The sequence below is a fragment of the Aquila chrysaetos genome, chromosome 21 (assembly GCF_900496995.4).
Source record: "Aquila chrysaetos chrysaetos chromosome 21, bAquChr1.4, whole genome shotgun sequence".
Taxonomy (NCBI): domain Eukaryota; kingdom Metazoa; phylum Chordata; class Aves; order Accipitriformes; family Accipitridae; genus Aquila; species Aquila chrysaetos.
In genome coordinates, this window is record NC_044024.1 from 2,535,269 (window position 1) to 2,550,587 (window position 15,319).

At 42.9% G+C, this 15,319-nt stretch overlaps 1 long non-coding RNA gene across 1 annotated transcript in view; it reads right to left on the reverse strand.

The window, feature by feature from the left end:
* Positions 1 to 597: 597 nt before the first annotated feature.
* Positions 598 to 15,319, reverse strand: part of LOC115333662 — a 96,929-nt gene continuing 82,207 nt past the window's right edge. Inside the window, exons 6-8 of the long non-coding RNA XR_003920887.1 lie at positions 11,361 to 11,460; positions 5,306 to 5,436; positions 598 to 693 (exon numbers count right to left, since the gene is read on the reverse strand). This is a non-coding gene — a long non-coding RNA (uncharacterized LOC115333662). The remainder of the gene's footprint in view (positions 694 to 5,305; positions 5,437 to 11,360; positions 11,461 to 15,319) is intronic.

The window sequence follows — 15,319 nt, forward strand, 5'->3', positions numbered from 1 at the left end:
AAAGCAGTGAAGATTGTTGGCAGTATAAAAATGTTTGTTAATGCTCTTCCTAAAATATTATTCAAGTCTGGCATTTCTTTCCTTTTGGAGCAAGTTCTAATTATTCTTTTACAAGATTCATGGCATACATAGAGTGAGAAATTGTAATTCCCACATGTAAAGATTAGTTCTTTCATACGACTAACAGGCTTGGTCTACAGTTCTTAAGCAAAATTCACACTCTCTTCCCTTAATAGAAATTTTGTTTGAATAGAATTGGTATATACAGGTAAAAATCATGGGTTTTCCCAGTGAACAGATGTTTCATGACATTTACAAATACAAAGATACTTCAGTATTTTATTTGGCCATTCTAAACTGTTTTTTTTTTTTTTTCCGCAATATCTCCTTGGGTTATGCCTGTGCCTCATCAGTTCTTCAAGTGATAATTTCTCACTATAAATTCCCTTTGAATAATTTTTGTCATTTAATTATCTATTCAGTGTAGAGATGAACACTTATGGTCACAAAGAATAAAAGTATATAATCCAGGAGCAGAAGAGGTCAAGATTTACAGTCACTTGCCTTTCACTGATCCCATAAAACAATCCAAGCATGCAGAAATGATGATCCCATAAGAGACACCAGGGCAGAAGAATGAGAATGCAGCAAGAAATCCATCAGACTTATTGATATCTGTGAAGCTGAGGATCCCTGAAGTTGTGAATATAGAAGTGAGTTTTATATTATAGAATGAAATATTTATTAACTTTCTCCATCTGTTCTTTAAAAAATTTAGTTTAATGTCATCAAGGCATTTGTGGAATACATTTAGCTTAATCATGCATTCATGCCTTAGGGAGTAAACCATCCCTGGAGACTTGCTCCTTCTAGATCAGCTCTAGAACAAGCAATAGTTTAAAACTCCATCACTCTTTTGAAAAACACATGACTTTGAATCATTCTTGAATGGAGGTTTGTTTTGTTTTTTTTAAAAAATGTCTCTGGTATTGAGCATACTTTCTCCAAAAGTCAGCTGGTATTGAGCATACTCCGATAGGCACAACAATAAGGATACAGAGAATGAGATTATAGATGAGCATAACTAAAGTAATTAGCTCCTCTATTAAAATACAATGTTTGTAGCCAGCACAAGTGGTAACCAAACACATCATTTTGGGTGGACTAAAGAGTCTAATTCCTTTGCTCTCAAGTTTCTTGTGGCAAATATAACTGAAGGAGACAAAATTTTGTGTGAGAATTGTCATTTCTGGAGGAGAAATTTCAAAAAACAAACTAATGGACACAGTGGTAGGGTTTGAAATTGCGGAAACCATGGCCTCTTTCATCTGTTGAATGTGAAGAAGTTTGATGAAAGCATATTATAGAGTAGTGACAAGGACCTAATTCTGATTCAGGTTTTGTTATTATAAATCACGAGTAATTCCAAAGACTGCAGTAGACCCTTATAACTGTTAAACATCTGTAAGTCAGATCAGAACCGGGACTAATAAATGCATTCAAAAATGCATAATTAAAACAGTGATTTCACATCACTCTGATGAATTTTAGTCAAGGATTTCTTCAAGGATGCTTTTCTCACATTAGCATTTGACGTTAGTAAGCAATGAATAATTCCATTTTTTCTTTCCAACATCTGGGACACTTCCTGCTTTATTTGCTACTTACTGAACACTCTGCAGGAAATATTAATGAATCTTGGGTGTTAAAATACAGGCCCTGTGGATCATGCTCAGGAGGCAGTGTTACATAGTAGAGGCTATATGTCTTGAGATTAAGAAGCTTAATTTTGGTGAAGTAAGACATTGGGAGACCCGCCAAACCTGTGGGAGATACGGGGATTTGAGGAGGTTACTCAAAAGCCAAGCCCCTGCAGCTCCTTTGTTCAGCTGTTCCTTCATACCAGGGAGACAACAATTAACGAATTAAAAAGTTCTTCCCCTTGGTTGGATCAACTTTTTTACCAGTGATTCAGAAAACTAGCACCCAAGGATGCCCCGAGGCTGGGAAAGTGCCGGATGATGGACAGCAACCCCAAGCAGATGATGGACCAGGAGACCAGCACGCCGTGAGACCATCGCTGCCGTGCCCAGGAGTCTGGAGGTTTTTCTCTTTCTTGGTAAATTATATGGTAAAATTCCATGTTTGGAGAGGTCTGCTGGCTCTTCAGAGCAACCTGCAGAGGAGAGCTGGGCTGAGCACCAGAGGCAGGGGAGCTTCTAAAGGAAGAAAGAAATGTCCTTCTGTATTAGTGTGAAGTGACCTTGGCAGTCCAACATCTGACCAGGACGGCCAAAGCACCCTTTGCTATGGAAAATAGGTTAATTGGAACAACCAAAATTCATTCTGGCTAGGTGTATAACAGTCCCTCTGGGATTGTTTGCTTTGACCCAGCAGGACTTACAAAGCTTTCCACTTTTTGTCCAGAAAAATCCATCTTCTCTGGAGTCGTAGTGTTTTCACCTTGGTTAGACACACTTCTACTGCCTTGGAGGGCTTGTATAACAGAGTGTAGAAGTCTGCAGAATAAATATCTCCATCTGAGCTACTTCCTACATCAACCGGGCATCACCGGTGCTTGAGGACCACTCATCCTTGCAGCCAGCCCATGCAACGCAATGGAAAAGTGACGTGCTCAGGCTTTACATCCCTATGGAAGATAATCAAGGAAGATTCCCATGGCCCCTGTCCTGCAGGCTTCCATCGGGCAGCCCAGCCCTCATCTTGCTGAGTCAGCACCTTCTGAAGTGCCTCTCGTCACTCATCCTGAGCAAACGCTGCCTGGGAGAGGGCACAGATGCGGTGCGGCAAATTAAGACACAAACAAAATTAAAATAAATAAGAAAATATAAGCTAGCTCTGTGCTTTGTGCACTGGTCTGTACATTACCGCAGGATTAAGTCATATCAGCCAGAGTACATTTTACAAGAGTGCAGAGCACCTCAATCCTATAATCAATAAGCTGTACATGCTGCAGCACAAAGAGCTCTTATCTGGAATACCACTTTGAATTTAGTGAATTTATTTAATCCCTGATGCCTGCAGAGCATCAGTCCTGTCTTCTGGGTTAATTTATTTATTCCGGTGATCTATTTTTAGTCTTTCAAGTACTTGACATTTGAGAAGCAGAATTTTTTTTCCCCGTTTCCTAAAAAACATCTGAATTGGAAAAACTTTATTTACAGAAATGTATTTTTTTCCTAATTAATTCCCCACTCTTTCTCTTGGGAGCCAAAGCCCTGTTATCAATACTAATAACCATACACTGAATAGATTGGGGAAGGCTCCTTTTCACCCTGCTTGGCAAAGCCTATTTCTAAATCAATGCTGGACATTCAGCAGTCTTCTCTCTTTCTTCTCAACTTTTTTTTTTCCCCTATGAATATTCTCCCCTCCTCTTAAAAAAAGAAAAGGTCCCCTATTTTAGAGGGATGTTGTGCTGCATTTAGTTTGGGAATCATCATGAGTGCGGGTGATGCTCTTACCTTCTGCAGCTTGATATTTCCAGGTATGATCAGATGAACCCTTGGCTGAAGCCAAAAGACCCAGTGGTTTAAACAGTATGACTACATAAATGCTTATTGTTAAAAAGAAATAACAGACAAAAAAAAAAAAATAGTCTACAGCCACTGCTATGATGGTGTAGTAGTGATTATTATCAGAGCTGTAAAGAATGCACTCTAATTAACCTAACCGGTAGGTACTAAACATTTGGTTATGGAAGAGTAGGTTGAAGCTTTATAAGCTTCAGGGTCTGCAAAGAAGAAAAAAAGTCTCGCCTGACCTTGGCTGACTAGATTAATGATGGCTTCATAAAAGCTAGAAAAAATAAAAATAAAGTAGCACAAAGGGCAATTGTGTGGAAAAACACAGGGTTAATTCTGTTTTCCCTATCAATTTTCCAGTATTTTGCTGCGTGGCTTACACTAAAAAAAGGAACAAATGCTGAGCAGAAAGAACCACTCCTAGAATAGGGACATTACCCTGGCAAAATATATTACATGTCCTCAGAAATATTTTTGTAGAGTCACAGAACGTAACTGTTTTTCCATTTCAGATGTTGTAAGAAATCTTTCGTACTTCTCTTCTATTTAAAAACCAGTCTGTGGGAGAAGTTGTTCACCAAACGATTCAGAAATGCTGCTCAAATAGCATAGGCTGAACTGGCTGCTTTAAAGTCTGAAGCTTTTATTACTGGTTAAACCTTATCGGTTACAGGCTGGAATAATTGCAGTGCATGGTGAATAAATGCGGCTCATTCTGAAACTGAGGCATCAATTTTGAATCTGTCCCTGCCAAAAAAGTAGGGAAATGTAACAATTTAGACAAATCAGCCACTGAATCAGTCCTACTGCTTGCTGAGGTGGAGCCTTCCCATCAGATCATTTCACACGCAGGGAGAGATGCTGCCTCTCAAACCACACACCTCGCTTCCAGAATCAAGGTCGTTACGTCACGCGTCAAATAATTAGCTCCAAAATCCAACCATTAGCCAAATTTATTGCCTTGCTCTTGCATCACATCCCCAAAATAAATGCAGGGCAGTTATGTCAGCTGCTTTGCAGCTCACAGCCAGGGCAGGCATCCACGGCCACTTTGCTCCTGGTGTTTTCGTGCTTTCTTGGTGGTGTTATTTCCTCTAAGCTTTAAAAAAGTGAATTCGGATGCTGAGAGAGGGGAGAGCGAGCCAGTCCTATAGGCACAACTGAATGAACTGTTTCAGTCTCTCTGAAGGTCAGCAGGTAGTTTCAATTGGATCTTCAGGACGATGCTGAAGTGACCGAGGCTCGGGCAGAAAGCAGCTTATGGATGCTCTCAGCAAGGCAGACAGTGGTTTTTCCTGCAATTTTGTTCTGCAAGTCAAGAACTCTTCTACATCTTTCCATACGCATTGTGAAAATCCATGTTATACTAACACAAACACACGCACGCACACTTCACACATTAAATATCTATAAAATGACTGGCTTTCTCTGCAGAGAGCCTCTGCCTGTGCCACAAACACTTCAAAGGCTTCAAAGCAGAGGTGCCTGCAGCAAGGGCTGAAGCTGAGAGCAGAAGTGCCAGTTTCAGCTGACACCGGAGGTTTCAGGATCTTAGGGCATGAAACATTTTTCACTCATTTTAAATTAATTTAATTGGAAAAAAATTGAAGGCGAACTAACTTGAGCCATTTTTGAAGGTGTGGCGTTCTTTTTTTTTTTTTTAAACTGGAAAATTCCATTTTGAGATTAAACCTGCCTTTAAGTAGATATTTTTAAATGAAAATATCTTCAGTGTTTAAGAAGGGACTGCAGAGACCTACTCTTTGCAGCCATTTTGGAGAGGAGTTTTTCTTTCTTTTGCACTGTTACTCAAGCGGCGTTTCAGCTCCAGGGCAGGCAGCGGCTTCAGGCTTTCGTTCTGGTGCCCCTTCTCTGAGTTAATGCATTGGTTCTGCAGGCAAAAAATAGACATTTTTAGCATTACACAAGCCAAAAGGCTCTCTGCTGGATGGACGGATTTGTTGTACATCACAGACAGGAGATGAGGGCTGATGCAAATGCAGTTTTATACTAGGATGCAGCACCCTCCTGCACTCCATGCTGCCCACATAAGGGTGATACGCAGGGAGGAAATTCTGCCTTTTTTTTTTTTTTTTTTTTTAACACCCTTTTTTTTCTAATGAAAGTGCTGAAAGAGTAGAAGTACCTTTGTTTTGACAGTCATGGCATGGGAATCTTCTTAAATATCTGCCTACTCATCTGCTGACTCAGAGGTAACCCCTACACTATAAACATTTCAGCAAAGAATACACAGGGTTTGGGAGTGCTTTCTGGTGCTTTCTTTTGTTTTTTTCAGGTTGCCGGACGCCCAGGGGAAGGATGTGAGTGACCTTGGGTGTTGGATGCTTCGTAGTGGGGCAGGTAAAGATCTCCCTAGGACACACGGCTGCTCGAGGAGCTCAGCCAGGGCAGTCCCTGCGAAGGAGAGACCACAGCCGTTTCCCTGGACTAGCCAAAAGTAGCTCTTAAAAGAAGGAGATGAGCTATGCAATCTTAAAGCCATCGTTTAAATAAAAAAATAGCCATTAATGTAAGAATAAGAATAATTAAAATGTTGTGAGAACGAGTGTGTGAGCATCACGGGGTGCAGCCCCTCCCTGACCTGGTCCAAGGCTGCATCCCGCGGTGCCCAGCGCAGGGAAATGTGGACCCGGAGCATGGCTTTCCTGTTTTTCTCAGCCTGACCGGCAGCCACATTATCTGTGATTCCGTGTGTCCTCCGTAACGCTGTGTACGCTGCCTTTTAGGCCAAACCCTTGGTTAGGGAAAATCGGTGGAGCTTCACGACTGCATTGATTTAATTGATTGAGAGCGTCGGGCTCTGCCTAGCATCTCATCTCCACTCCCAAGCAATATTAATCGGTGCAAAAGATAACAGCGTGTTGTCTGGTTGCAGAAGGAATAAAAAGATTTCTTCCCTAGGACTCCAAAGAGTGCCCTCGGAAAAGAAAATTTATGACAGTGTATTTTCTCTTTCTAGCCCTGGGTTTGCCAGCGGGAGCCGAGCTCAGCCTGTGAAGGTCCCTCTGGACCAGCTCGCCTGCAGCGCTGCGAGGAGGCTGCCGGAGTTCAAGCAGGTACAGCCAGACTGCCACAGGTTTGGGATTTTATCCGCCGACTTTTATTATTTTTATCCAGAAATACTATGGAAAAATCACAGATGGGTCTCCAGCCAAGGCAGTAACTGAAATTAGTAGCAAAGACATAAAATCTTATAGTTAGTGGATTTTGGTTTTTGCTTTAACAAAACTTGAGTGCTTCCTGGTGTGCAATGCTGACATTATCTATTATAAATGGCTGTCCATGATAAATGGACCCATAAAGGCAGGGGAAGGCCTCATTCGGACAGGCAGGGCTGCTGCAGCAAGCCTTCCTAAACACCTCGAACACCTCACCCCCCTGCAGCAGCTCTCCAGCCCAGAGCCACAGTCCCCTCCAAACTGTTTTACCAAAGGATCGGTGTTTCCATCCCATTAATGGGTGATGCACAGATGGGTTCGGTCTTCTAAATTCAAATCAGACTAAAGAGTCTTCTCTCGCTCCCTCCTTGCTGAGGTATCAGTGTACTCCTAGTTTATGCTAGCAATAAATCATTATCTTGGAGCTGCCTAATCCTGGCTTATCTGCCTTGGCTTGAGAGCAGCCAGGAGGGCACGTACGGTCTCGGCTCTACCTTTTGCATTCACCCTTTTGAGGGTGAGTAAGTAAACAAGGAGCTTTCATCTTCCTATGTCTTGAACACACACAACCGAAGCAGTGCTGGGGCTGGTCAAGGGCAATTTGGCCATCGCCCTCCCACAGGCACGGCAGTGACGAGGAGCTGCCTTCGGGATGGAGAGTTTGGGAACAGCCTCGACGGGAACAGGGCTTGTGCTTTTGCCTGAATGTGGTTCTGCCCTAAATTAAATGCAAAAGTAAAACTCAGGGCAAAAGCTGAATCACTCGTTTAATTTAGCGGTGAAATCATAAGCGAAGCACTACAGTACCTGGTGAAGGGTGCAGTGATTTCTAATTATGGATTATACAGCTAATCAGTACCAATCAACATTTTATGATCTTGACTTAATATTTAATATAATGTTAATTATAATTGCTTTTGCCACAAACTGTGTCAAATACTAGGTGTGATTTCCAGTCCCGGTGTGCCTCGCAGCACTGGGTGGGCTCTGGGATAGGGGCTGCTGTAGGAGGGAGCGTCTCTTCCCCCAGATCCCACCCAGCAGCACAAGCCCACCTCCCCGCTCGCCCTCCTGCTCGGTCTGCCTTGAGTTGTGACGCTAATTAAGTGGTGGTGAGTCTCAGCATTATTAGAATGGAGTTTTTATCTCACATAAGTACCTTCTAGCTACAAACAGGGGAAGTTCATTTAATTAAAAATAATTTTCGTGTAAGTTAATGTGAGCACAGTTCAATTACTCTGAAATATGTTTAATTTTTTTTTCTTTTTTTCTTTCAAAGTCTAACAAAAGGCTGCAGAAAAAAATCCAGATAAACCAGATGATACATTCAGGCCATTTCTGTGTGTTTAGACCCCCACATTTGCCTGCTCTCATTCCCACCCCTTTGACCCCAAAACGCTGGGCATGAAGGTTGGGAGCTCTGGCATCACAGAAGCTGAAAGGTTTTGGTCAATGAAAACATAATATTTTAAAGCTTTTTTTTTTTTTTTTTTTCCCCTGCACTGCTTTTTTTCCCATCCTTTTATGACCTAGAAAGATATAGAGCTCCTGCCATCCCCAATGACCATTTACTTCTTTATGATTTTCAGCATCCCTGGGAGAGTTGTCTCAGGAGGGGCACCGCTTGCTCAAAGCGTGTCCAAAGTTTTGCAGCAAGGGACTTTTAGGCAAAACACATCACCTCCAGAAATCCCTTCTGACTCTGAACCTTCCACTGCCATGCTGGGTAAATCAGAAGTGCTTCTGAAATTCAGTTTCTGATTAAAATAGAACAAGGAAAACTGAGTGGAATATTTTATAGGAGGCAGTGCTCGGGCACAGGGACATTGATTTAAAAAAGAGGGGCTGTTTTTCTTGCATATTACTTAATCAAAGGTTTTAGTGTACTTTAAACTCCTCCTCTTTTGACACGGAGCTCATCGGATATATAAAACTGAAGGTCTGCAAGAGTGAAATCCCCTAACAGCCAAAGCGACCCACCACTAGCATCTCATTACAGAGAAAATTAATGCAGGCGAGCGAAACTCTCCTATATCATTACAGATCTCAGCCCGGGGTACGTAACACAGCGAGGAGGAGATGCCGCTGTGAGCTCGGACTCTGACATACGCTCTCCTCTCTACCGTATTATGGTCAACCTTAAAGTCAAGCACCAGAAGATATATTTGGGGCTTAATGCCATGCCTTGCTTTGCCAGAAGGCTGGCACTCCCAGAGCGGCTGCTGAGCATCGTGAGGGTCATTAGGGGACAGCAAGAGCCAAGGCGACGGGTACGTTTTGATGCAGTGCTTTTTTCAGCCTCAGTGGTTTTTCTTACCCTTCTCTCCTTCCGTTGCGTACAGTCTGCCATGCCTGTGCAGTCTCCTGGAAGCCTATATTTCACCTCTTTACTAGCAAGGCTGAGTGAATAAGTTGAGGCGAATAATTCCTTTTGTGAATTTCACCTCTTTTTCAGTATACAATTGCCTTTGATGGATTCATTATTCCCAATTATTTGCTGAATAGCTTTAGTAAATAATTCTCTGGCTGTAGATGGATGGCGAGTGTTTTGCTGTAATTATTTAATGGTCAAAATTTAAGCTCTGCTGGGTAAGTATAACGGCTCACATGAGTTCTGTTGATGCTTTTTCCTTGCTCTGGTCTCTAAGCAGATGTGTGGCATTGGCTGATGGGGGGACCAAGCTCCAGGCTGGCAGCAGACTCAGGCAGAGAGTCCTCTGGGTTGTTTTTTTTCAGGCTTTTTTCTGGTTGTTTGAGGCTTAGAAACTTCACTTAGGACTTGCTTTCAAGGCAGGACCCAGGGCTGGGTGCTGGCAGCATCCTCACTCTGCTCAGGAGTGCATCTGCCAGTGACACGGTGGCCAAAATGTCACTACAAGCAAGTGCAGAATCATGTAACGATAGCGAGGCTGGATTCATGCCACCGTTCCCGTGATTGTTTATTGATCATCCTCAGGGTTTCACCCAGCTCTGTCTGTTACTCGGTAAAAGAGGTTTCTGTCCTTAAGTGCCTTCGTGCCTTTTCAAAGTCCTTTTGCCAGCTCTAACCTGAAGTCCGTGCATGATAATAGCAAAAGTCCTCAGCTCCGCTGTGCACAGACCACATAAGACCCTCTTCGCAGGCCTGACAGGTTTTGATCTAATTTAAACTGTATTTTAAAAAAACCTAAAAAGTAAAACCAAAGCAAATCCAGAATGTTTAATGAAATAATTAACATTCAGTTAGGAGATTTTTTTAATACCCTAAATGCTCTGTAAAAATACCAGAAGTACGTTGCTGCTCCAGACACCTAATTTAACTAACCTGCGTATTCCCCAAATCCATTTCCAGCTGGGCTTGGGCTCTGGTCCCCCACCTCGTCTTGCCCCGGGGTCTCCCCCAGGGTTGAGCTGGGGTCTCCTCTGGGGATTCCATCCCCTTGCAATTAATAATGTATCACAGGAGATAAATAGGAGACAAGGTCCTTATAGCCAATATCTAAGCCCATTGACTTTCAAATGCAATCTTGGGGTTTTTTTCTATATAAATTTATTGTTTTGCATCCTTGTTTACTTTCTCACAGCCCCCATTAGCTTAAGTTAATATTACCATAAAGGAAATTAATTCCACCCACCCACACACGTGGAACCTCCCCCCCCCCATCAGAGTAACTTAACATCGCTCACGTGCTAATGTAAAGTAATTATACCACCATAATACCTCTGGTACCACTACATCAGGGACTGATAGGTAAAGTCCTTTCATCCATTAAAGATCTTATAACCTCTCATTACATATGTAGTTACATATGAAGTCCTATTCCCAGAAAAGGTTAATTAAAGCCTGTAATTCCGGTATGAGCCGAATGCGGCAGGGGTCAGGCAGGAATTTCTCCTGTGCACAGCCCCTTACGCTTTACTTTAAAATTAACCTCCCAGAAGTACTCAGAAGCCCTAGTGCTCCTTCTGAAAGGGGGTATTTGTCAAACCTCCACCGTCCGTCCCTCTGTTTGTATAGCAGAGACCTAAAATACCGTGTAAAACCCTGTTCAAGACCTGGAGCCCACCCTGGTGACCTGCAGGGACGCGTCACGGAGGGTGACATTTTTGCACTCCTATGTGCAATAACTCCTGAGGCTGACTGGGCAATTTAGGGAGAGAGGGTCTTTTCTCCCTTAAGGAGTATAAGCTAAGAGTATCCGAATCCGGCCATCCCTTTTTAAAAGCAGATGGGGGGGACGTCCCACCACCCGCCTCTTCAACCCCAGCCGGAGGAGCCCTGCGCCGCGATAGCTGGGCTCTTCAGCTGCCGGAGGGAGTTCACCTGAGCACCTTTAACCGGCTCACCTATTTGCTGAAAACATGCAATCAGCGGAAAGGGCTAACGAACGTCAGGTGCAAACCGCCGAGCGTCTGTTTTAACGTAGCCTCCCTCAAATAACACTGCTGTGAGGAAGGTGGACTTGTAGACCAACCGTAACCCATATGTGGAAGCTGTTTCAGTGGGAAGGGTGCCACTTATTTATTTATTTACGCAGCGTGAGAAATGAAGGGGAATGTTCCAATAAACAAGAGAGTCCTCAGAAATATCTATACGCAGAGGCACACGCGCACACGTATTTAATATAAAATAGCGGAGTCGGAGGAGACCACCAACCTTGAAGCTCGGTTTTTGCCATCTTTCCTGCGCGCTGGTGGTGAAGGGAATGTGCAGCGCCTGTGATAAACGCGGCGGTGCGGTATGCCATCAGTGCTACCTAAAAGCAAATGAAACTGGCATAAATAATTGTGCTGTAGAAAGCCTTTCTGTTGCACCTTGCCTATCACTGACAATTTACATATCTTAGGAAAACCTTTGTCAGCTTCTGTCATTTCTGCACTATTATGTGCCTTTCTGGATAATTACCAGTTAATGTGAAAAAGCAGATGGAAAAAACCTTGAAATTTCTGATAGAGAATCCTCAAACCTCTCCCCTTATCTGTGCACAGCAGCTTCCTGATTTCAAAAGAAGTTTGAAAACCTTTGTTAAAAATGTCCCTGATTCCCAGTTTGAATGAACCAAATGACATTCAGCTAAAATTATTCAGCTTTTTCCACAATTAAATTCCATTATCGTGAACTGCCAAAGTAAAATGGAAGGTCTCTTAACTAATGTGTCGGTTGTTTGCTTGTATTTTTCGTGGTGCGTATTGTATAAAGCTGTGTGAAGTAGAAGGAGGATAAACAATAACTGTAATTTTGCATCAATGAGTGGGGCATTTTTAGACCCTTCATTATGGGAACGCACTGGGGTTGGTGGGTTTTCTCTCTTCCTTTTCTTCCCCCCTTTTTTTTTTTTTTTTTAATTCCTTTTCCTGCAAAACCCCACTGAGACTGATTGGATATTTCACCAAACTTAAGGAGCAGTGACAGTTTGGTTTTTAGCACCAGAAATGATTTCTTTATGCAGTCTCTGCATACCATGAACGCTCAGCATCGGGCAAGCACACACGCTTCTCCTCTCCCTCTAATGAAGACGCAGCGTAGCAGCACACAGGGGAAATAATTTCATTTAAAAAATACCATTCCCACAAGCGGGGGGAATTGTCCTCATGTTTTCTCAGTTGCTTTCTCCATCGTTCTTCTTGAAGATTTAAAACGAAGCTGCTCAGGAGAAAGGCAGCGCAGTTTGCTTGTGTGCAGGGTGGAGTAAAGCAGAACTAACCCCTAAAGCCACGGGGCAGCTGAATCCGCTGGGGCAGCCCCGACCAAACAGCTCCCATGCCCGCGGGGAAGTTATTTCTGCGAGCTTCCATTCAAAAAAAGGAGGAAACTTTCTGAACACCGATGGCAGGGATTTGTGGTGGCGTTTTCTGTACAAAATGCATTTAACAGGTTGGTGGGCTCGGGCTGAGTTTTGCTCTGCAAAGCAAAGCCTCGTTCGAGGGCTGCAGGTAATATCCCCATGCAGACGCACTCTGCAATCATACGCTACTCTATTTTTCTAAGCACTGCAGACTTCTGGCCTTCGTAGTCCCTTTGGGAAAATGCATGTTTGCTGAGCCCTTCCTGCCCCGGCGCTCAAAACCGAGGAGGAGGTGTGCTGGGCTTGCGAGGGGAGAGATGAGAACAAGGAGATGTCAACCTGGCAGGGCAGCGGTGCTGGAGGGGGTAAGAGAAGTGGGACAATGAAGAGCCCTAAGGATAGCTGCGTTCCTGGTGGGACACCTGGTCTCCCACGCGAGGGTGGCATTGCACCGGGAACACAGAATACGTCCCTGTAGCACAGGCAGGTTTGCGTTCACACTGATTCCCCAGCAGAGGAATCACTCCTTTGCTATCATGAAAAGAAAACCACATAAATAGTCTAATGTGAACCCCGTTTCTCTTCAGTTATTTAAACCGAAGTCCCTTTTAAAAAAAGAAAGTAACTCCATATTGGGTGATCTGAGCAAAAACTGTTCTCAGACCGAACAGATTTCAGATTTCAGTTTGCCTTTACCTCGTGGCTACTCACCGGAGGCAGAGGCTTGCACAGTTGAAGCTATGAGTGTGTATGCCAGAATGAAGAAAAGACTATTTCCTTTAGAAAGTACAGAGAATGAAAGCAAAGACGTGTTAGTGAGGATCACTATAATGGGAGATAAAGTAACTCGGTATCAAGATGTTGTATCAGAGAGCTCTATAGACAAAGGCCATATAGCTCTCTGGCTGTCCTGCTGGTTTATGATGACGGTGCTTCTCTTCCTGACTGGCATTTAGCATCTACATCCCCATAGAATGACATTTCAGATACTGATTAAAATAATTGTCTTTTATGGTGGAGAAAGTTTGTTCTTCAAAGTAAAAAAGATTAAAAAAAATGCTGTTGCAAACAGTCATGAAAAACAGATGAATAAAAACAACAAAAAAGGTTTTAATTCCATTATTTTCAATTAGCTCTTTAATTTGATTTGTCATTTGCACTTGTTGCTTGTTTTACATCTCTTATTGTCCAGCATTTTATTTCACACATCTAACAGTATTAAATCAAACTGTTTTCTAGTCTTTGCCTTCTTTGAAGCCTCTTGAAAGTCTAAAGCAGACTTAAAAACCCAGATATTAAAAGCGAACTTTCATCTCTCTGCAGGTTATTTGTAATCAGACCTTTCTCATCAAGGGCTTGTTTCATATGTGTTTGGAATCTGGGAATTATTAAAACTGCCAATCCATCTTGTTAAAAATATAGCCCTGGCTTGAGTGTTTTGAAACTTCATCATCACGCTTGAATTAATCAGCTGGCATAGGAGACCTGGTGCTCCTGGTTGTAGGTACTTACACATAGTGACAATGCAGTAAGTCTACATGGGCTTTTATTTACATGATATCATACTTCATGTTGCAAACTCCTATTTATTCACTGCTTGGTTCTGAATGGCTGGTGGCTCGTGCTGAGGACTGGGATATAACATGATCTATTATTAAAGGGGCAATATTGCTTCCCCGTTGCAAATTAACGAATCTTGCTGTGTATTTTTGAGAAAGCAATCACAGTTCCACAGCTGAGCTACTTTCTCATCTCAACTGGAAGGTAACTAGCATGTTGTGCCAAGGAAGAGCTTTTATAAATCTCCAGGTTAGCATCTCAGTGGCTTCTTTTAAAAAAGGTACAGTCAGGTCTGATGCCAGTTATCACTTAGACCTTTTATTTTCTTCAGGTCTTCTTTTGCCATTCATTTTTGCGATCTTTCATCATATATCCTACTCACTTTTCTCAGCCGCGTGTTTATTATCTCATTGGTATTTGAATTTTCTCACCTACTGCTCACAACGGCATGACTTTTTTTCAGAGATGGTGTTTATTGAGATTTTGACTGATTAATGCCTGCCTTAAACCTCTGATCTTCACAGTAACCCTAACCCTTGTCTCTTAACCTCTCCTTGTCCCTTAAAGACTTCTAAAAGTTTGGGTTTTTTTTACCAGTGTTCCCATTTCTCGTCCCAACATACTCAACGAAGGATGAAATAGTTCATCCTCCCATTTTCAGTTTCTGTGCAGTTTTGTGGTACATTATTTTATCTGTAGCACAAAGCAGACCTGACAATAAGTGTTGCCTCTGGCCTCAAATAGCTCTCATGCGTTTTCCTTGCTGTGACATTGCCTGTTCGCCACCCTGAGCACCACAGCCTGCCCACTGATCTGGTCAGGATCGGTGCGGTCCCTTACCTGCCCATCACCTGCGGCTCGGGGACTGCCGAGCATCAGCCCCGAGTGGGAAGGGCAGCTCTCGCCGAGCACTGGGGCTTAGCTGAGCTCTCCAGCAAACAGAGCATTAAGTATTTTTCAACTTGAGCTATTTTGTGTCCTAAATTCACACCTAAACTATTATTTGAGCGTCATGATAAATTACTCGGGAGTTTTTGTAAGTTAAAAGAAACGAGTCGGAGGGAAAAGAGACCACATTTTACAATGGCTGATCTTGAAATTTCTGCTGGATGCTGGTGGAAAAAGCTGCTATACCCATTTCCCACTATTTTACCCAGATATATTATGACAGTAGGCATTTGTGCACCGTAGCGCCTGGCCCACAACCCTACGTGATGCTGGGTGCAACTGATTTCTGCACATGCAGCAGCAGTTTGCCTGAGATCGTTCT